This window comes from Schistocerca cancellata, chromosome 4 (genome assembly GCF_023864275.1).
Source record: "Schistocerca cancellata isolate TAMUIC-IGC-003103 chromosome 4, iqSchCanc2.1, whole genome shotgun sequence".
NCBI classification, from domain to species: Eukaryota; Metazoa; Arthropoda; class Insecta; order Orthoptera; family Acrididae; genus Schistocerca; species Schistocerca cancellata.
The window spans coordinates 638,068,550-638,090,247 of NC_064629.1; positions in this window are offsets into that span (position 1 = coordinate 638,068,550).

A 21,698-nucleotide genomic window follows, 5' to 3' on the forward strand; every position below is an offset into this window, starting at 1 on the left:
ATTCCCTGTAGATCGACACTTAAGTTAAAAACTTTACTTGTTTTGCTTGGCTCTAGCTTTGTGAGATTATATCAAAAGTACTGCTAACTAAGTATGGGGATGATAATATTTTGTCAGCCGGAAAGCATGCTTAGAACCAGAAGCAAACCTTCACTCTCGGGTGGTACTTTACCAACTGATCCATAAGAGTACGCTTTGCAGGCCTACTCGAAACTTATACCTACCACTCATTCTCCTCTATTTCTTCGAAATTCCACAAAATTTCCGACATAATGATGTGGTACTAGCATCTGTAAAATAATGGATGAAGCTCAGGTTTTAACTGCATCACAAGCTAGGGTTTGAAACTGAAACAAAATTATTATACCCTTGATGGAGCATAAGATGTTTTAGTAATTTGTAACAAATTAAAACTGTATTTACGGCAGCCTGTGCTCTGTCAAGGAAAAATAATTATGTGCAGGGGATTTGAAATATCCAGTCAACAACAGAAAGAAAATTACTCGATGATTAAAAATACAATGTAATTATATTTTAAATATTTCATTTTCCATTTGTGTGCAGGGTTCGATAGTGCTTCTAGTTATTTGGAATATCTGTGTACAGCTCAACGGAGCTGTTTGTATTATCCCAGAATCCTATGAAGTCAATGCACAACATGATTACCAAGTGTGTGTATGATACAGTTGAAACTATATTGCAGTTATGATGTGATCCTTCAAGAGCTGGTTTCTGTAAATGTGTTCCCATTTTTACATATCACGAAAGGTTGTTCGATTTTAAAGAGGTTTTATTAATTAGTGACATACATAAGATAACTAAAAACTTGATAGTTCCAACTACTAGTGACTTGTCTGTAGACAGGTCAGTAAACACATACAAATTATAAAAGTGGATGAGTAGTAGGGCAAAGGGGATGCAGCCCCTCTCTGCATTGTTGCAAAATTTTTCCAAGATGGCGGATCCAAGATGTCGGTCATAGATGTGGCAACGCTGCACTGATATCATGGTGGGAAATTTAAAATTTTGGCTGAAAAATAGGTAAGTGGGGCTATTTCCACTAACCTATCTCCACCCCCTCACCCCCCATCCACACTAACCTTCCCGCTCACCCTCCTGCCTCCCCTCCTCACCCCATCTGGAATTTGGCAGGAAAAAGATTATGTGCTGGGCTGCTGGATAGAATGGACGTAAGTCTTTGTTTTGTGTGCAGTACACTATATTTTTTATTTTAACAATCTGAGTTGTCATTGATAGAGCACTGTGTTCATCTTGAGGCCCAGAAGCTTACTGACCTAGTTCAAAACACTACCACCAGAGATAACTGTTGGCTCTCACCCCTCCACCTCCTGTGATGTAATCCAAGATGGCGGCCCGGGAAAAAGGGCGAGAAGTCGCTCAGTCTCTGTCTAGCTCTGCACTGGGAGGATCTCAAGACATTAGGCTAATATAGCGTGCACAAGGCATTGTTTAAACAATTGGTTTAAGAATATTGTTTATTTATTTCTGAAATCGCAATAAATGGTAAAATTAATGCTGGTCTTTTAAACAATTTAGATGATATTAAATAATTGCAGTACTTTTTTTGTTCTGGTAGTGAAAGGAACCACATAGTTGCTCTGTCACAGATCATGCTAAAGCCACAGCCACTTTGTGCGCATATGTGGGAAATATGACATCCATCCCATGTCTTTGAGCATGAGTTGCAAAGGGAGCTATTAAATCAAATTGAATATGACAGGACACAATTCTCAATAATGATAGGTTAATTCTCAGACCTGTTGCGACCTAATACATACATACATACACACACACACACACACACACACACACACACACACACACATATATATACACTCCTGGAAATTGAAATAAGAACACCGTGCATTCATTGTCCCAGGAAGGGGAAACTTTATTGACACATTCCTGGGGTCATATACATCACATTATCACACTGACAGAACCACAGGCACATAGACACAGGCAACAGAGCATGCACAATGTCGGCACTAGTACAGTGTATATCCACCTTTCGCAGCAATGCAGGCTGCTATTCTCCCATGGAGACGATCGTAGAGATGCTGGATGTAGTCCTGTGGAACGGCTTGCCATGCCATTTCCACCTGGCGCCTCAGTTGGACCAGCGTTCGTGCTGGACGTGCAGACCGCGTGAGACGACGCTTCATCCAGTCCCAAACATGCTCAATGGGGGACAGATCCGGAGATCTTGCTGGCCAGGGTAGTTGACTTACACCTTCTAGAGCACGTTGGGTGGCACGGGATACATGCGGACGTGCATTGTCCTGTTGGAACAGCAAGTTCCCTTGCCAGTCTAGGAATGGAAGAACGATGGGTTTGATGACGGTTTGGATGTACCATGCACTATTCAGTGTCCCCTCGACGATCACCAGTGGTGTACGGCCAGTGTAGGAGATCGCTCCCCACACCATGATGCCGGGTGTTGGCCCTGTGTGCCTCGGTCGTATGCAGTCCTGATTGTGGTGCTCACCTGCACGGCGCCAAACACGCATACGACCATCATTGGCACCAAGGCAGAAGCAACTCTCATCGCTGAAGACGACACGTCTCCATTCGTCCCTCCATTCACGCCTGTCGCGACACCACTGGAGGCGGGCTGCACGATGTTGGGGCATGAGCGGAAGACGGCATAATGGTGTGCGGGACCGTAGCCCAGCTTCATGGAGACGGTTGCGAATGGTCCTCGCCGATACCCCAGGAGCAACAGTGTCCCTAATTTGCTGGGAAGTGGCGGTGCGGTCCCCTACGGCACTGCGTAGGATCCTACGGTCTTGGCGTGCATCCGTGCGTCGCTGCGGTCCGGTCCCAGGTCGACGGGCACGTGCACCTTCCACCGACCACTGGCGACAACATCGATGTACTGTGGAGACCTCACACCCCACGTGTTGAGCAATTCGACGGTACGTCCACCCGTCCTCCCGCATGCCCACTATACGCCCTCGCTCAAAGTCCGTCAACTGCACATACGGTTCATGTCCACGCTGTCGGGGCATGCTACCAGTGTTGAAGACTGCGATGGAGCTCCGTATGCCACGGCATCATTGCTTGCAATGATCACACACACGGCACAGCGGACACACCAGGAACCGCGGTGTTGGCCGTCGAATGGCGCTAGCTGCGCAGCATTTGTGCACCGCCGCCGTCAGTGTCAGCCAGTTTGCCGTGGCATACGGAGCTCCATCGCAGTCTTTAACACTGGTAGCATGCCGCGACAGCATGGACGTGAACTGTATGTGCAGTTGACGGACTTTGAGCGAGGGCATATAGTGGGCATGCGGGAGGCCGGGTGGACGTACCGCCGAATTGCTCAACACGTGGGGCGTGAGGTCTCCACAGTACATCGATGTTGTCGCCAGTGTTCGGCGGAAGGTGCACGTGCCTGTCGACCTGGGACCGGACCGCAGCGACGCACGGATGCACGCCAAGACCGTAGGATCCTACGCAGTGCCGTAGGGGACCGCACCGCCACTTCCCAGCAAATTAGGGACACTGTTGCTCCTGGGGTATCGGCGAGGACCATTCGCAACCGTCTCCATGAAGCTGGGCTACGGTCCCGCACACCGTTAGGCCGTCTTCCGCTCACGCCCCAACATCGTGCAGCCCGTCTCCAGTGGTGTCGCGAAAGGCGTGAATGGAGGGACGAATGGAGACGTGTCGTCTTCAGCGATGAGAGTCGCTTCTGCCTTGGTGCCAATGATGGTCGTATGCGTGTTTGGCGCCGTGCAGGTGAGCGCCACAATCAGGACTGCATACGACCGAGGCACACAGGGCCAACACCCGGCATCATGGTGTGGGGAGCGATCTCCTACACTGGCCGTACACCACTGGTGATCGTCGAGGGGACACTGAATAGTGCACGGTACATCCAAACCGTCATCGAACCCATCGTTCTACCATTCCTAGACCAGCAAGGGAACTTGCTGTTCCAACAGGACAATGCACGTCCGCATGTATCCCGTGCCACCCAACGTGCTCTAGAAGGTGTAAGTCAACTACCCTGGCCAGCAAGATCACCGGATCTGTCCCCCATTGAGCATGTTTGGGACTGGATGAAGCGTCGTCTCACGCGGTCTGCACGTCCAGCACGAACGCTGGTCCAACTGAGGCGCCAGGTGGAAATGGCATGGCAAGCCGTTCCACAGGACTACATCCAGCATCTCTACGATCGTCTCCATGGGAGAATAGCAGCCTGCATTGCTGCGAAAGGTGGATATACACTGTACTAGTGCCGACATTGTGCATGCTCTGTTGCCTGTGTCTATGTGCCTGTGGTTCTGTCAGTGTGATCATGTGATGTATCTGACCCCAGGAATGTGTCAATAAAGTTTCCCCTTCCTGGGACAATGAATTCACGGTGTTCTTATTTCAATTTCCAGGAGTGTATATATATATATATATATATATATATATATATATATATATATATATAATAGAGGGAAACATTCGACGTGGGAAAAATATATCTAAAAAGAAAGATGATGAGACTTACCAAACAAAAGCGCTGGCAGGTCGATAGACACACAAACAAACACAATCATACACACAAAATTCTAGCTTTCGCAACCAATGGTTGCCTCTTCAGGAAAGAGGGAAGGAGGGGGAAGACGAAAGGATTTGGGTTTTAAGGGAGAGGGTAAGGAGTCATTCCAATCCCGGGAGCGGAAAGACTTACCTTAGGGGGAAAAAAGGACAGGTATACACTCGCGCACACACACACATATCCATCCACACATATACAGGCACCAGCAGACATTGCTTGTGCCTGTATATGTGTGGATGGATGTGTGTGTGTGTGTGTGTGTGTGTGTGTGTGTGTGTGTGTGTGAGTGTATACCTGTCCTGCTAGTGGCTGTAAGACATTTGGTAATAACAGTATAGGAACTGTACACTGATTGAGAACTCAATGGCGCTCTGATGAAAGGCTCTTCTTGTGGCTTGCCATTAAACAAATTGTGATTCGACGGTGCACGTTAATAACAACAGGAAATATCAGTGGTGCTCTGTCAAAATGTAATAATCTTGCCAACAGTATTTAATAATCACGGAGCGAAGACATATTTGGTTATAACAGTAACTTCAACTGTATGCTCAACTGTATTCAATGGTGCACATTAACAATTTAACGGTGAAAATGGTTCAAATGGCTCTGAGTACTGTGGGACTTAACATCTGAGGTCATCAGTCCCCTAGAACTTAGAACTACCAAAACCTAACTAACCTAAGGACATAACACACATCCATGCCCCAGGTAGGATTCGAACCTGTGACAGTAGCGGTCACGTGGTTCCAGACTGAAGCGCCTAGAACCGCACGGCCATAACGGCCGGCTTTAACGGTGAACACACACACGCTACCACAGGCAGATTCAACCTGTCAAACAGTGAGCATCACTCTACTAGGAGGCAATCTCACCAGCGCAACCTTGTGGGTAGCAAAATAAATAGCAAACAACCCGCACATGCTAGCAACCAAGAATGTAGTCTGTGTGAGGCAGCTTCGAATGCCAAGGGCCATAGCTTCACAGACCAATGGCCACAGTTTCACCCACCACGTCCTCTTTAAGGGGGAGTACAATGAATAAGGAAAGAACAATCTCGCCACAAGAAGCTGGGAACTCGATAATACAAACGGCAGAACATCATGTCTCCAGGCACATCGCCCCACTACCCTTCTGGATGAGTTGCAAGACAAACCGCTACGAGGCATGGCTTGCCACCTCAAAACAGCTCACCGTATGATACAATCCCGCTTGTGAAATGTGGCCATCCATGCAGGCCACCTACCACCAACTGCCCGTACGCTAGTACGCCCTCTCTCTCCGAAAGCCATCAGCAATCGCATGCTAAGCACTGTGACCCCCTCTTGTGACACGCCAGAGGAAGGAGAGCACGGCTTAACCTCCTCCTCCTCCTCCTCCTCCTCCAAAGATGAAGTGGGGGGGGGGGGATATCAAAGGACAGCAGCATGACAGCTTAGGCTTTAATTTGACTAAAATGCACCCAAATGAACCTATTGTTAGCAAGGTCTTTAACCAGGAAGTTGACTGTACCCAGTCGCTTGTGGGCCTGGCATGGGCCAACAAACGGGGGGCTAACTTACCAACATTAGGTGCTCCCCTGGTCACATAGGCGTTAAAGTTACATACAAAAACCTGGTCCCCTACCTTTATATGGACTGGGACCCTACCATGACTATAGCGCTGAGCTTGCCAGAGGTATGCTCGCTTAGTATTGCGCCTGGCATTCTCACAATTGTGCTTAACTTGATGCAGATCCAAATTTGCTGGAAAGAGGACTTCAATATTCCACAGACTGGTTAGGGGAGTATTAATTGGATAAGCAAACATGAGGGAGGGGGGGGGGTCGTGAAGGAAGCCTCATGCTGAGCAGTGTTAAAAGCAAGACTGAGCCACAGCAATGACGAATCCCACTTGTTATGCACATTGCCATGATAAGTAATTAAGGCTGCCTTTAGGTTCCGGTTAACACGCTCAGAAAACGAAGGCTGGGGATAGTAAGGTGTGGTGGTAACATGTTTGATGGCATTATTAAAGCAGAACCTGCGAAACCCTTTTGAAATAAAGCTGTGTGCATTGTCGCTAACCAGGGTCTTGGGGGTGGGGAGTGGGGCAAAAACGGTGAAAACTTAAGTAAGATGATTAATGGTGCTGCGTGTCGTAACCTCCCTGCCAGTGAGGAACCACGTGAAGTGGCTAAAGGCCACCCCTAAATGTCCGCCTAGGAGTACAGTATGAAAATACTTAAAGGTGGGTTGAACAAGGCTGTGGGACAAGCAAATCCTATCCTGATTGGACCTGCTGATTCGCCGACATAGGACTCCCCTGTGTAAGGTATAACCATGGATCTCCTCCCCGAGGTTAACAAATAGTTCAGACAGTTGCAATGAGAATAGCATTCTGACAGGCGTCCTTTTTAAGATCTTCCCCTTTCTCCTCAAACATGTGACTCAGCGCATCGGCGACCGGGTTCTCGGTCCCTTTAATGTGGTGAACCTTAAAAGAAATGCCAATATGTGTACCGCCCACCTAGCAACACGCCAGATTTTTCTGGGCCTCACTAATACCCAACTTAATGCCGTGTTATCCGTCTCGAGGTCGAACTCCCTATGCTCGAAATAGAATTTAAACTTTTCAAGGGCGAAAAAAGCATCGAGTGCTTCACTTTCGTACACGGAGACACCTAGAGGCGAAGGCAAAATGGCGTCGATCCCTTTCCATTTGCTGCAGGAGGACAGCAGCAATGCCGGTGCTTGACGCGTCAGTCTGGACAATGAATCGGTGATTGAAGTCAGGGATGGCTAAGACTGGGGGGGGGGGGGGGGGGGGATTTTCAGGGCGTCAAAAGCGGCTTGTTGGCTCTCTCCCCAAACAAAGCTAACCCCTTTCTTATGTAAGTTGTTAAGTGGGGCAGCCAGCTGACCGAAATTCGGCACAAACTTCCTGAAATAACTGGCCATCCCAATGAAATTTGCGACGCCCTTCTTACTGGTGGGTGGGTGGAAATTTCAAGACTGGTGGTCTGCTCCTGATCGATGCGGATTCTGTCATGAGAAACCAAATGCCTGAGGAAGGAAATTTGTTCTCTGGCCAAGGCGACCTTGGACGGTTTAACCGCCAGACCAGCACCCTGCAATCTCTCCAGAACAGATTCAAAATTATTTAAAGGTTCATCAAAGGTCTTACTGTAGATGACTACACCATCCAAATAATTATAAAGGAATTCAAACTTGATATCACCAAATACACTGTCCAACACGCGAGAGTGAACAGCAGCTCCAGTCGACAATCCAAACGGGACTCGGTTAAATTCAAAAAGATTCCAGTCAGTACAAAATGCGTTAGCCTTTTTGGAGTCTTCCGCCAATGGAATCTGATGGTAAAATACCTAGCGCTGGCCAACCAGGTGAAGCAGTTATGAAGGTCAGGAAGAAGAACGTACTCCAGAACTACCTTCTGGTTAAGTTGCCGGTAGTCGACAACAGGCCGGTAATCTCGTCCCTGAGCCTTCGGGACTAAGAACATTGGGGAAGCGTAAGGGGAGGTAGATGGTCTGCGAATTCCATCACGCAACATAGCGTCGACCTTCTAGCGTAGGAACCGCATTTTAGGATGGGATTACCGATAGGGGACTTGGCGCACCGGGACATCATCAACCAAGCGAATTCTATACTCTATCCTATCGGTTACTCCCAAAGTGTCGGTAAGAACGTCAGGATACTGTTGGAGCACCTCAAACAGGTGTTGAGCTTGGGGTCTCTGGAGGTGACTGAGCTGAAACTCAGATGTAACCTCGTTGACCAGTAGGGGATGCCGGTGACTAATATCACAGGAACAAAACCTTATTTTCTAGTCACGGCAAAATTTGAAGGAAAAGGTCCTGCGGTTGACGTCAAGGATAAGTCTGGTGTGCTGAATAAAATCACAGCCAAGCAGCAGGGTAATGGGAAGTTCAAATGGCTCTGAGCACTATGGGACTTAACAGCTGAGGTCATCAGTCCCCCAGAACTTAGAACTACTTAAACCTAACTAACCTAAGGGCAGCACACACATCCATGCCCGAGGCAGGATTCGAACCTGCGACCGTAGCGGTCGCGCGGTTCCAGACTGAAGCGCCTAGAACCGCTCGGCCACTCCGACCGGCGGTAATGGGAAGTTTTCTCACCAAGAGTAGCTGTACCGGCCAGGAAAAGCCACAGACAACTTGCCCCTACCTCTCCCGCCAGAGGCAGCTTCTGTCCGTTAACTGTTCGACACCTCTGAAAACTGGGAGATGGGGATGGCAACTTACAGATCCTACGAAATTCAAGATACCAGTCCAGATCGAGCAGGGACACAGCGCTCCTGGAGTCGAGGAGGCCACAAACAGGTTCCTGATTAAGTAGAGCACAGACAAAGGGAAGTTTCGTGGAATTAGTTGCTTCGACAAGAGCACAGCCTTTCGGTAACCTAGAACGATAGACCCCCTGTTTCCTCTGGCGTCGTCGATATCTTTTAGCCCCACGCTGCTCAGGGCAACTCCTGACGAGATGGGTGTCAGATCCATACCTGAAACAACTCCGGTCAGTTGACGACCGATGAGGCAATTGTGCTAGCTCAGACGAAAATTCAGGTGCCCTGGTCGCCGCTCTACTAAGGCCTCTCTGCTCATCAGCAACCCTAAGGGCCTCTACAGAGATAGCCAACTCAGATAACTGTGAGTAGGTAGTAGGCTTCCCAGCGAACTGCGCCCTTCATCGATCCTCAGGTCTCATCCCCTGCACAATAACCTCCACACTTCGCTGTTCGGCAACCTCCATACTTAAGGCGCGTTCAGCAGTACAAATGCAGTCGATATATTGTACTAACGGTTCAGATGGTCCCTGAGCGGGCCAATAATACCAGCGCTCCAATTCGTTGCAGGTACGAGGTGAAATATTAGATGTAATAATAGTCCGTTGGAGGTAGGCGAGGGTAGGTCGTTCTCACAGTACTGTTTATCGTTAAGTAGGAGTGGGAGTGGGAGGGCTAGGCCAAGTTCCGGGGAATCGAGCAATACAGGCTCCGCTAGAGATAGCGAGTGGCGTGCCTCAGAATAGGCAACATACAGGATCGTGGTTGGGTGTGGAACATCAGAAAGCAATGTCAGCCCTGCAAACGATCATAAATACAGACGTTACTTGCCTTCCCAAACCTTAAGGCGGAAGAATGTATATAAAAGGATATACCAAAATTATGGTCACTATCCAATCAAACCAACAACCGGGGCACAATTCTCAATAATGATAGGTTAAATCTCAGAGATGTTGCGAGCATAAATGTAATCAACCAAGCAACAAGCCATAAGCTAAGAGGTAAAGTTACTGCGGTTAAGACTATTAATGCCTAGAATTATTTTATTATTAACAGACATAGATAAAGGACTACAATAAGATAGTGGTTGAAGCAACAAGTAGCAGGTGTTACTGATAACAGTAGTACTTACAAGGGAACATCCCCATCGCACCCCCCCTCAGATTTAGTTATAAGTTGGCACAGTGGATAGGCCTTGAAAAACTGAACACAGATCGATCGAGAAAACAGGAAGAAGTTGTGTGGAACTATGAAAAAATAAGCAAAATATACAAACTGGGTCGTCCATGCGTTGATAGGCAATATAAAGGGCAATGTGAGGTGAGAAGCTCTGTGGTCCCGTGGTTGGCGTGAACAGCTGCGGAACGAGAGGTCCTTGGTTCAAATCTTCCCTCGACCGAAAATTTTAACTTTTTATTTAAAGTTTATGTGAAAAACTCTTATGTTTTCATCAGTTTTTTTGGAGTGATTATTACATCCACAAGAAAACCTAAATCGGGCAAGGTAGAAGAAACTTTTCACCCATTCGCCAGGTGTACTAGTTAGGTGGGTCGACAACATATTCCTGTCATGTGACGCACATGCTGTCACCAGTGTCGTATACAAAATATCAGACGTATTTTCCTGTGGAGGAATCGGTTGACCTATGACCTTGCGATCAAATGTTTTCGGTTCCCATTGGAGAGGCACGTCCTTTCGTCAACTAATCACACGGTTTTGCGGTGCGGTCGCAAAACACAGACACTAAACTTATTGCAGTGAACAGAGACGTTAATGAACGAACGGACAGATCATAACTTTGCGAAAATAAAGAAAGCAAAATTTTCAGTGGAGGGCAGATTTGAACCAAGGATCTCTCGTTCCCCAGCTGTTCACGCTAACCACGGGACCACGGAACTTCTCGCCCCACATTGTCCTTAATATTGCCTATGTTACGCATGGACGACCCAGTTTGTATATTTTGCTTATTTTTTCATAGTTCCACACAACTTCTTCCTGTTTTCTCGATTGATCTGTGTTCAGTTTTTCAAGGCCTATCCATTGTGCCAACTTATAACTAAATCTGAGGGGGGTGCGATGGGGATGTTCCCTTGTTAGTCGCCAGACCTGCTGCGACCCAGCATATACATACATTAAAAAAAAGGAGTTTAAACAGCAATATATATATATATATATATATATATATATATATATATATAAAAAACTAGAACTATGTTATCTTGCTAATAATCAGTCGCCAGACCTCCAGCATATACATACAGAAAAAGGGCTTTAACAGCAACATATATAAACTAAACCTATGTAACCAGCCAAGTCACAAGCCTAGAGTATAACTGCTAGTGGCTGTAAAACATTTGGTAATAACAGTATATGATGTCTTGATGTGTTAGGAGCAGATCGTGTGTCCTCATCACATAAATTGATGAGTGGGACAGACAACAACAGCTCCTTGTCCTGTTCCAGCAAGTGTGCCATGAGCGCTACAGGATCCCACGTGGTCGCTACAGGTTCAGACATGCTGGAGATTGTTGCTGTCACAGGTCCAGGAGTCAGTGCAGGTCTCAAGAAGATGGCAGTTGAGGTTGCTACAGGTCCGGACACGGCAGAGGTCAGCATGTTGGCACTCGACCCTGCGGGCCTGGACACTTCGAGGGCTGCTGATGAAAAAAGACGAGGAAGAATTACATATGGACCAAGATGCGAAAACAATCAATAATAATAATAATAATAATAATAATAATACTGCCAACCACAGACAAAGATGTGGTATGGGGTACTTACTTTCTGAGGTCCCAGAGCTGCTGAGCCTGCCGTATACCCCCCTCCAATGGCGTTACCAGATACCACCATCTTACTGGCTGAAGTCTAACACATGACTGGATTAAGGGTTCCTATTGGCTCCCACCATTTTTCCCCAGACTGCCATCTTGAATTACGTCACGGGAGGGATGACGGCGCCCTCTGGTGGCAGTACTGTGTACTAAAGTGCGCGTCATTTATGACGGCGTCCGAGTTTAGGTTTGTTCCGCGCATCTGATGTCACACAACACAGTCAGCCAATGAACAGAGAACAACGTTGCCAGAGCTCGACTGCAGTGCAGAGCACGGACGAGTGTCTTCAGTTTTAGAAATGTTCAATCATAAATAAAGTAACCGAACAAAAGCAATGTCTTGATAGCAGACTTTCTTTTATAGAAAGTTTGGAAAAAGCATTCTTTATACCAATTGCTTCATATTCTTTTAATTAATTAAACCAAACAAGCAATAAGCCTCCTAATTCAGGTGATAGCAAGGAAAGGTGTTTGTATCATTCTCACTAACCGCTTTTTCGCAATAAAGAACAGCGGTAATTGTTTATTTCCTATTGTACTTTGACAAAACGTGAGTAATTCATAATCATGCCAACAGTGTTTGTCGGTATTTTGTGTGATATTGTAAAGTTCTCCAGGAGATAGATTGAATGAAGAGCTGTGTTAGTATAATGGTTAAAGTGTCTGGCTGCTAAGTGAAAGGTTCTGAGTTCGAACCTTAATTGATGCTTAATATTTTCTTTATTTAAAAACAATATCGAAGTGTCATATTTCATGAATATTATTCGTTTGAATGTAATTTTTTGAAATTTCTAGTGGCAACTAAAATCGACCATACAGAAAGTATACGCTGTGGACTTTTACCCCTGTAAACTCTTCAAAATTTCGTGCGATGGTTTACTACATCCAATGCTGCACAATAACTGCGTTGAACATCGAAACAAAATTAAGTCATTTGTGAGGGGACTGTATCAGTCAAGAAGATGTGTAAAAATCAAATTTTTGGGCCAAATAGTTTTTGTGAAATCCAATGATAAAGTGTGTCAAAGCAGTAGAAACACTATGTGTCTGCACAGGCGAGCAGTACAATGATGACAAAATCGCGCACATCGCGGAATGCGGGGAGCACGTCTCTGTAGCAGCGAAAGGGTTAATGCGGTCGTAGTGGCTTTACTTCATAAACTGCGCGCTCCTCCCTAAACGTAAGTTTGCGAACTATACCATGGCGCTGCTTCTCTTGGCGCGTACAACTGGCAATGTAGCAATCTCCCACATCTGGGTGGTCATGCGCGAACCGCCAAGATAAAAGAATTGAACTATAGGTCAGTTTGACTCCAGACCTCATGGTGAACACACTGGATGGAGCTACTGCCTCAAATTGTTTAAATCACAGCACAGGCTGGGTCCTTTTCCCGCCAATTGCAAGGAAGTGGTGGCGGTTGGATGACTTAGGTTAGTGGAGGTAGGCCAGATGACCTTTCTCTTGTCATTTTCTTAGGTTAGTGGAGGTAACCCAATTGACCATTTTCCCCACCAAAGTTTGAACTTGCCGCCATGACGTCATTCCGACATTGCCATATCGACCGCCACAATCTTGGATCTGCCATATTGAATAAATTTGGCAACAATTGAGAGTGGGGCCATACGAAGTTTGCCCTACTACTATGGCATGCAGCTAATACTCTGTAACAGTTCTAAGTGAAGGTAGTTGCCATGGCATTTCGCTGTGAGTAAAACTTTTAATCATAAAATGGGAAATAATACACCCTCTTTTGTCAGTATCTGACTAGTCTTTTATCTGAATGTATTTTTTAAACAGTACTACAAGAATATTTGTTTTCATTATTTCTTTTCTATTTTATTGTTCTCCATTTCCCTTGATTTAGCATTTGTGAAACATCGTTCTTATGAGTATAATTACGTAGATGTTCATTCGAATATCCTTTCACTGTACGACAATTCCGAAAGCCGCAATGAATCAGTGTGTAGACAAATGATGATGTCGATACAAAAAGATAGGATTCATTTAATTACACTGCAACGTCTGATGAGTTTTTCTACTCGAAATATTTTTAATTACTCAATTTTAAGGTTTGTTTACAGGTAACAAACTCTTGCAAGCAATTTACCAAAAATTACAAACGTTCGTGACTGCAGACTCGAACGGGCGTGGCAGGAATGGCATCGGGCAATCAGAAACAAAAACACAAATAAGATAAAGTGAAAATTTAATTCTTTGGAACTGTATACGAACGCTGAAAATATTTCAGCACTGTTTTTTCTCTGTTTGATTCTTTTGGAAACCGCATACTTTTAATAGTAGTATCATTTGCTAGAATTCGCCCAATAAAGTAATAACTGGTTTTTTAGTTATTTTAATCAGTAGGTACATGTTGCATCTTGATATCAATTTCTTCTCCATTTTTCTCAAAATGTCACGAGAATAAATTATTTGTAACATCAATTAACCAACAACAAAGGGTTTAAACGATGGTCTTTCTCAGGCGCGATAGCCTGTAATCAAATTTAATGACCTTCTTATTAAAGTGACAATCTTTTGATACGTATTAAGCACTTATCGCGACTGGATATAACTTGGTAAAGACCAAAAGAAACCAGCTGAAAATTTTTCGCTTTACTTGAAAGAGTCATGCAGCAAATTATTAGTATTAAAATTGTTTTTGTGACATTTATCCTGTCCCAACCTCCTGACGCGGTTCAAATTTAGTTACTACACACCTGTATGTGGTGGTCAGAGTCTGACTGGAGAGTGTGCCAGTTTTTGGCTATTGGGCGATTACCACCAATGTTACAAACCAACGCGAGGAATTTTCTACGTTCCTGGAGCATAAGCTCGTTTCACGTACGAGAAACGCACAGTTAGTAGAATAGAATTTTTCATCTGTAGGTAGTTTAGAGGGCATCACAGGAATTTGACGACGGAACTTATCTAATTAAACAATCTTGTTATTCACTATTAGAAACATTTTTGTTTATGTTGATGCTCTTTACGAGTATGCTGCTGGATTTCATCGACCTGACGACGGACATTTCAACATTCCAACTGGCCTCCATATTCAGATTAGATTGCATGTGCACAATCACGCCGGAACTGAGGTAACATCAGATATGGCGGCTCCTTTATACCCCAGGAACAGACCGCTTTGCGTGCACGAGAAGCGGAAGGGATGCCTTCTGCAAAGCGAAGAATTGCAGTACAGCTGGCGGTATAAACTAACAAAAGTGATGAAACGCAAATTAAGATGCAGCCGGTCGAAAACCAGACCGTTGTTTTATATCTAATAAAATAGGATTCCACATCTGGCTGAAAGGAAAATCTGTATTAATACTGTCATCGGATAATCGTATTTAGATGGATTCCCTAAGTACACAATCTCAGTAATGCGAAGGTGGAGCAGTAATTTGCGTCTCTTTAAACGACTTATTATGCCCGTCATTGAGACAATGTTCAGGATGGCAGATATTTCAGGCTGAAGCAAACGTGGTAACACTGATGTTCCACACATCAGTCACGAACCGTATGAGTAGTTTGTCCAATTGAACCCTTTCAGCAAAGACGGGGAATTTTGTATACTTCAGTCTTCCTCGATCCCAAATCATCTTCAAGAGACCCAAGAAGTGCTCTAGTTTTTCCCGAAATCAAAAGGATACTTGTAATACCGTACACGATGTTAAAAGTAGGAACCATAATTTGGATATTGTTAATACGGGGATCAATCTTTCAAGTAAAGCGAAAAATTTGCAACTAATTTATTGTGGTATTTAGACATTTTATATTACACCGGGAAAATCAACGTAATCACAATTTTGTTTATACCTGATGTTTGCTTGATACTGTGGTGTTGATGTATGCACGTACCGGATGTAGCCGAAAACACCGCTCTGGCTTCAGGCAAGGGCGTCCCGGTTTGCCTGCGGTGACTACGTGTATACCAAATGTCTGCGTTGGCGAGCTGAGGCCACATGGGGCGTGGCCGTTCAGGCACCGAGCGCTAGCACAGAGCACGATAGCTCATGAGCAGCAACGCACACCAGTGCAAAAACACAACTAAAACGTCCTGATAGACATACCTGAAAAGCATGCACATGGGCACACGTGACTAGAATGTTATAAGAAAAAGATTGTTGGGCCGGTCTAAAATGGCATTCCTATCAAAAACCGAGAATTTTGCGGCGCCAAACCTGGCTGCAATAAAGGTACTCTTACAGTCAGTGTGCTCCCTGCCGCCGTTGGATAAGCAGCTGCAGCAGCAAGTCGTATACTCTGAGCTCACTCATTTGTTACATAGTTTAATTCTTAATTTCTTTGCGTGTTTTTGGTACTTGCATTGTTTAATTCATAAATTTCGGGCGTGTTATAGTATTTGAGAGTTGTAGCATCGCGTTTTAGTACCTGAATAGTGTAAATTCGCGTAGTCGTCTGTCATCTGTTTTAGTTTTGGACGGCCAGTGTCGGTTGGTCGCAGTCAGTGTGCTCCCTGCCGCCGTTGGATAAGCAGCTGCAGCAGCAAGTCGTATACTCTGAGCTCACTTATTTGTTACATAGTTTAATTCTTAATTTCTTTGCGTGTTTTTGGTACTTGTATTGTTTAATTCATAAATTTCGGGCGTGTTATAGTATTTGAGAGTTGTAGCATCGCGTTTTAGTACTCGAATAGTGTTAAATCGCGTAGTCTCCTTCCGCCGCCGAGCAGTGTGTCAGCAGTGCACAAGTGGCAGCATTACTGCATTTACTAGGCAATCTTGTATTTTAATAACCGTTTCAATTTTGTGTCGTTTTGTTTGCGCTCTCTGTAGATTAGTTCAGACGTTCTTTGCACAACAGTTTTTAGCATGGATAGGGACTGCAACTGCTGTGTTCGGATGCAGGCTGAGTTGGCATCCCTTCGCTCCCAGCTTCAGGCAGTGTTGGCTTCGGTCACACAGCTTGAGGCTGTTGCCAATGGGCATCACTGTGGGGGACCGGATGGGGGTTTGTCGGGGACGGCCAGCTCGTCCCACGCATCCCCCGATCGGACTACGACTGTGGTTGCCCGGGATACTGCCCGCATTGAGGCTGATCCCTCACCTGTGGTAGAGTGGGAGGTCGTCTCAAGGTGTGGCAGGGGGCGAAAGACATTCCGGAGGGCTGAACGGAAGGCCTCTCCAGTTTGTCTGACGAACCGGTTTCAGGCTCTGTCTCAGGCTGATACTGATCTTCGGCCTGACATGGCTGCTTGTCCTGTTCCAGAGGTTGCCCCTCAGTCTGCAAGATCCGGGCAGTCGCAGAGGGTGGGCTTACTGGTAGTTGGGAGCTCCAACGTCAGGCGCGTAATGGGGCCCCTTAGGGATATGGCAGCAAGGGAGGGGAAGAAAACCAAAGTGCACTCCGTGTGCATACCGGGGGGAGTCATTCCAGATGTGGAAAGGGTCCTTCCGGATGCCATGAAGGGTACAGGGTGCACCCATCTGCAGGTGGTCGCTCATGTCGGCACCAATGATGTGTGTCGCTATGGATCGGAGGAAATCCTCTCTGGCTTCCGGCGGCTATCTGATTTGGAGAAGACTGCCAGTCTCGCTAGCGGGATGAAAGCAGAGCTCACCATCTGCAGCATCGTCGACAGGACTGACTGTGGACCTTTGGTACAGAGCCGAGTGGAGGGTCTGAATCAGAGGCTGAGACGCTTCTGCGACCATGTGGGCTGCAGATTCCTCGACTTGCGCCATAGGGTGGTGGGGTTTCGGGTTCCGCTGGATAGGTCAGGAGTCCACTACACGCAACAAGCGGCTACACGGGTAGCAGGGGTTGTGTGGCGTGGGCTGGGCGGTTTTTTAGGTTAGATGGCCTCGGGAAAGTGCAGAAAGGGCAACAGCCTCAACGGGTGCGGGGCAAAGTCAGGACATGCGGGGACCAAGCAGCAATCGGTATTGTAATTGTAAACTGTCGAAGCTGCGTTGGTAAAGTACCGGAACTTCAAGCGCTGATAGAAAGCACCGAAGCTGAAATCGTTATAGGTACAGAAAGCTGGCTGAAGCCAGAGATAAATTCTGCCGAAATTTTTACAAAGGCACAGACGGTGTTTAGAAAGGATAGATTGCATGCAACCGGTGGTGGAGTGTTCATCGCTGTTAGTAGTAGTTTATCCTGTAGTGAAGTAGAAGTGGATAGTTCCTGTGAATTATTATGGGTGGAGGTTACACTCAACAACCGAGCTAGGTTAATAATTGGCTCCTTTTACCGACCCCCCGACTCAGCAGCATTAGTGGCAGAACAACTGAGAGAAAATTTGGAATACATTTCACATAAATTTTCTCAGCATGTTATGGTCTTAGGTGGAGATTTCAATTTACCAGATATAGACTGGGACACTCAGATGTTTAGGACGGGTGGTAGGGACAGAGCATCGAGTGACATTATACTGAGTGCACTATCCGAAAATTACCTCGAGCAATTAAACAGAGAACCGACTCGTGGAGATAACATCTTGGACCTACTAATAACAAACAGACCCGAACTTTTCGACTCTGTAAGCGCAGAACAGGGAATCAGTGATCATAAGGCCGTTGCAGCATCCCTGAATATGGAAGTTAATAGGAATATAAAAAAAGGGAGGAAGGTTTATCTGTTTAGCAAGAGTAATAGAAGGCAGATTTCAGACTACCTAACAGATCAAAACAAAAATTTCTGTTCCGACACTGACAATGTTGAGTGTTTATGGAAAAAGTTCAAGGCAATCGTAAAATGCGTTTTAGACAGGTACGTGCCGAGTAAAACTGTGAGGGACGGGAAAAACCCACCGTGGTACAACAACAAAGTTAGGAAACTACTGCGAAAGCAAAGAGAGCTTCACTCCAAGTTTAAACGCAGCCAAAACCTCTCAGACAAACAGAAGCTAAACGATGTCAAAGTTAGCGTAAGGAGGGCTATGCGTGAAGCGTTCAGTGAATTCGAAAGTAAAATACTAGGTACCGACTTGACAGAAAATCCTAGGAAGTTCTGGTCTTACGTTAAATCAGTAAGTGGCTCGAAACATCATGTCCAGACACTCCGGGATGATGATGGCATTGAAACAGAGGATGAAAAGCGTAAAGCTGAAATACTAAACACCTTTTTCCAAAGCTGTTTCACAGAGGAAGACCGCACTGCAGTTCCTTCTCTAAATCCTCGCACCAACGAAAAAATGGCTGACATCGAAATAAGTGTCCAAGGAATAGAAAAGCAACTGGAATCACTCAACAGAGGAAAGTCCACTGGACCTGACGGGATACCAATTCGATTCTACACAGAGTACGCGAAAGAACTTGCCCCCCTTCTAACAGCCGTGTACCGCAAGTCTCTAGAGGTACAGAAAGTTCCAAATGATTGGAAAAGAGCACAGGTAGTCCCAGTCTTCAAGAAGGGTCGTCGAGCAGATGCGCAAAACTATAGACCTATATCTCTGACGTCGATCTGTTGTAGAATTTTAGAACATGTCTTTTGCTCGAGTATCATGTCGTTTTTGGAAACTCAGAATCTACTATGTAGGAATCAACATGGATTCCGGAAACAGCGATCGTGTGAAACCCAACTCGCTTTATTTGTTCATGAGACCCAGAAAATATTAGATACGGGCTCCCAGGTAGATGCTATTTTTCTTGACTTCCGGAAGGCGTTCGATACAGTTCCGCACTGTCGCCTGATAAACAAAATAAGAGCCTACGGAATATCAGACCAGCTGTGTGGCTGGATTGAAGAGTTTTTAGCAAACAGAACACAGCATGTTGTTATCAACGGAGAGAAGTCTACAGACGTTAAAGTAACCTCTGGCGTGCCACAGGGGAGTGTTATGGGACCATTGCTTTTCACAATATATATAAATGACCTAGTAGATAGTGTCGGAAGTTCCATGCGGCTTTTCGCGGATGATGCTGTAGTATACAGAGAAGTTGCAGCATTAGAAAATTGTAGCGAAATGCAGGAAGATCTGCAGCGGATAGGCACTTGGTGCAGGGAGTGGCAACTGACCCTTAATATAGACAAATGTAATGTATTGCGAATACATAGAAAGAAGGATCCTTTATTGTATGATTATATGATAGCGGAACACATACTGGTAGCAGTTACTTCTGTAAAATATCTGGGAGTATGCGTGCGGAACGATTTGAAGTGGAATGATCATATAAAATTGATTGTTGGTAAGGCGGGTACCAGGTTGAGATTCATTGGGAGAGTCCTTAGAAAATGTAGTCCATCAACAAAGGAGGTGGCTTACAAAACACTAGTTCGACCTATACTTGAGTATTGCTCATCAGTGTGGGATCCGTACCAGATCGGGTTGACGGAGGAGATAGAGAAGATCCAAAGAAGAGCGGCGCGTTTCGTCACAGGGTTATTTGGTAACCGTGATAGCGTTACGGAGATGTTTAACAAACTCAAGTGGCAGACTCTGCAAGAGAGGCGCTCTGCATCGCGGTGTAGCTTGCTCGCCAGGTTTCGAGAGGGTGCGTTTCTGGATGAGGTATCGAATATATTGCTTCCCCCTACATATACCTCCCGAGGAGATCACGAATGTAAAATTAGAGAGATTAGAGCGCGCACAGAGGCTTTCAGACAGTCGTTCTTCCCGCGAACCATACGCGACTGGAACAGGAAAGGGAGATAATGACAGTGGCACGTAAAGTGCCGTCCGCCACACACCGTTGGGTGGCTTGCGGAGTATAAATGTAGATGTAGATGTAGACAAATAAAGAAATAAAATTGAGCTCGTATCTGATATGTAACTGTATACGAAATGGCTTCACATTTCAGTCTGAGTCTTAAAACCATACTGGACTGAAATTATAATATACGTTTCTATTCAGCGACATGGCACGCCAACAGACGTGTTGCTGTTGTGATCTTGTCCGAAGATCGGTTTGATGCTTGATAGTCTATCCTGTGGATCGGTTTGATGCATAATAGTCTATCCTGTGCACGACTCTTCTCCTCAGCATAACTACTGCAACCTACATCCGTTTGAAACTGCTTACTGTAAAAAGATCATGGTATCCTTGTAGAATTTTGACCCCCCTCCTCCTCCACCTTCGATTCCTCTTCTTCTTCCTCCTCCTCCGCCTCCTCCTCCTGCCAGCCCCCCCCCCCCCCCCCGGACCCCCAACGCAGATACAAACACACACACACACACACACACACACACATATATACACTCCTGGAAATTGAAATAAGAACACCGTGAATTCATTGTCCCAGGAAGGGGAAGCTTTATTGACACATTCCTGGGGTCAGATACATCACATGATCACACTGACAGAACCACAGGCACATAGACACAGGCAACAGAGCATGCACAATGTCGGCACTAGTACAGTGTATATCCACCTTTCGCAGCAATGCAGGCTGCTATTCTCCCATGGAGACGATCGTAGAGATGCTGGATGTAGTCCTGTGGAACGGCTTGCCATGCCATTTCCACCTGGCGCCTCAGATGGACCAGCGTTCGTGCTGGACGTGCAGACCGCATGAGACGACGCTTCGTCCAGTCCCAAACATGCTCAATGGGGGACAGATCCGGAGATCTTGCTGGCCAGGGTAGTTGACTTACACCTTCTAGAGCACGTTGGGTGGCACGGGATACATGCGGACGTGCATTGTCCTGTTGGAACAGCAAGTTCCCTTGCCGGTCTAGGAATGGTAGAACGATGGGTTCGATGACGGTTTGGATGTACCGTGCACTATTCAGTGTCCCCTCGACGATCACCAGTGGTGTACGGCCAGTGTAGGAGATCGCTCCCAACACCATGATGCCGGGTGTTGGCCCTGTGTGCCTCGGTCGTATGCAGTCCTGATTGTGGCGCTCACCTGCACGGCGCCAAACACGCATACGACCATCATTGGCACCAAGGCAGAAGCGACTCTCATCGCTGAAGACGACACGTCTCCATTCGTCCCTCCATTCACGCCTGTCGCGACACCACTGGAGGCGGGCTGCACGATGTTGGGGCGTGAGCGGAAGACGGCCTAA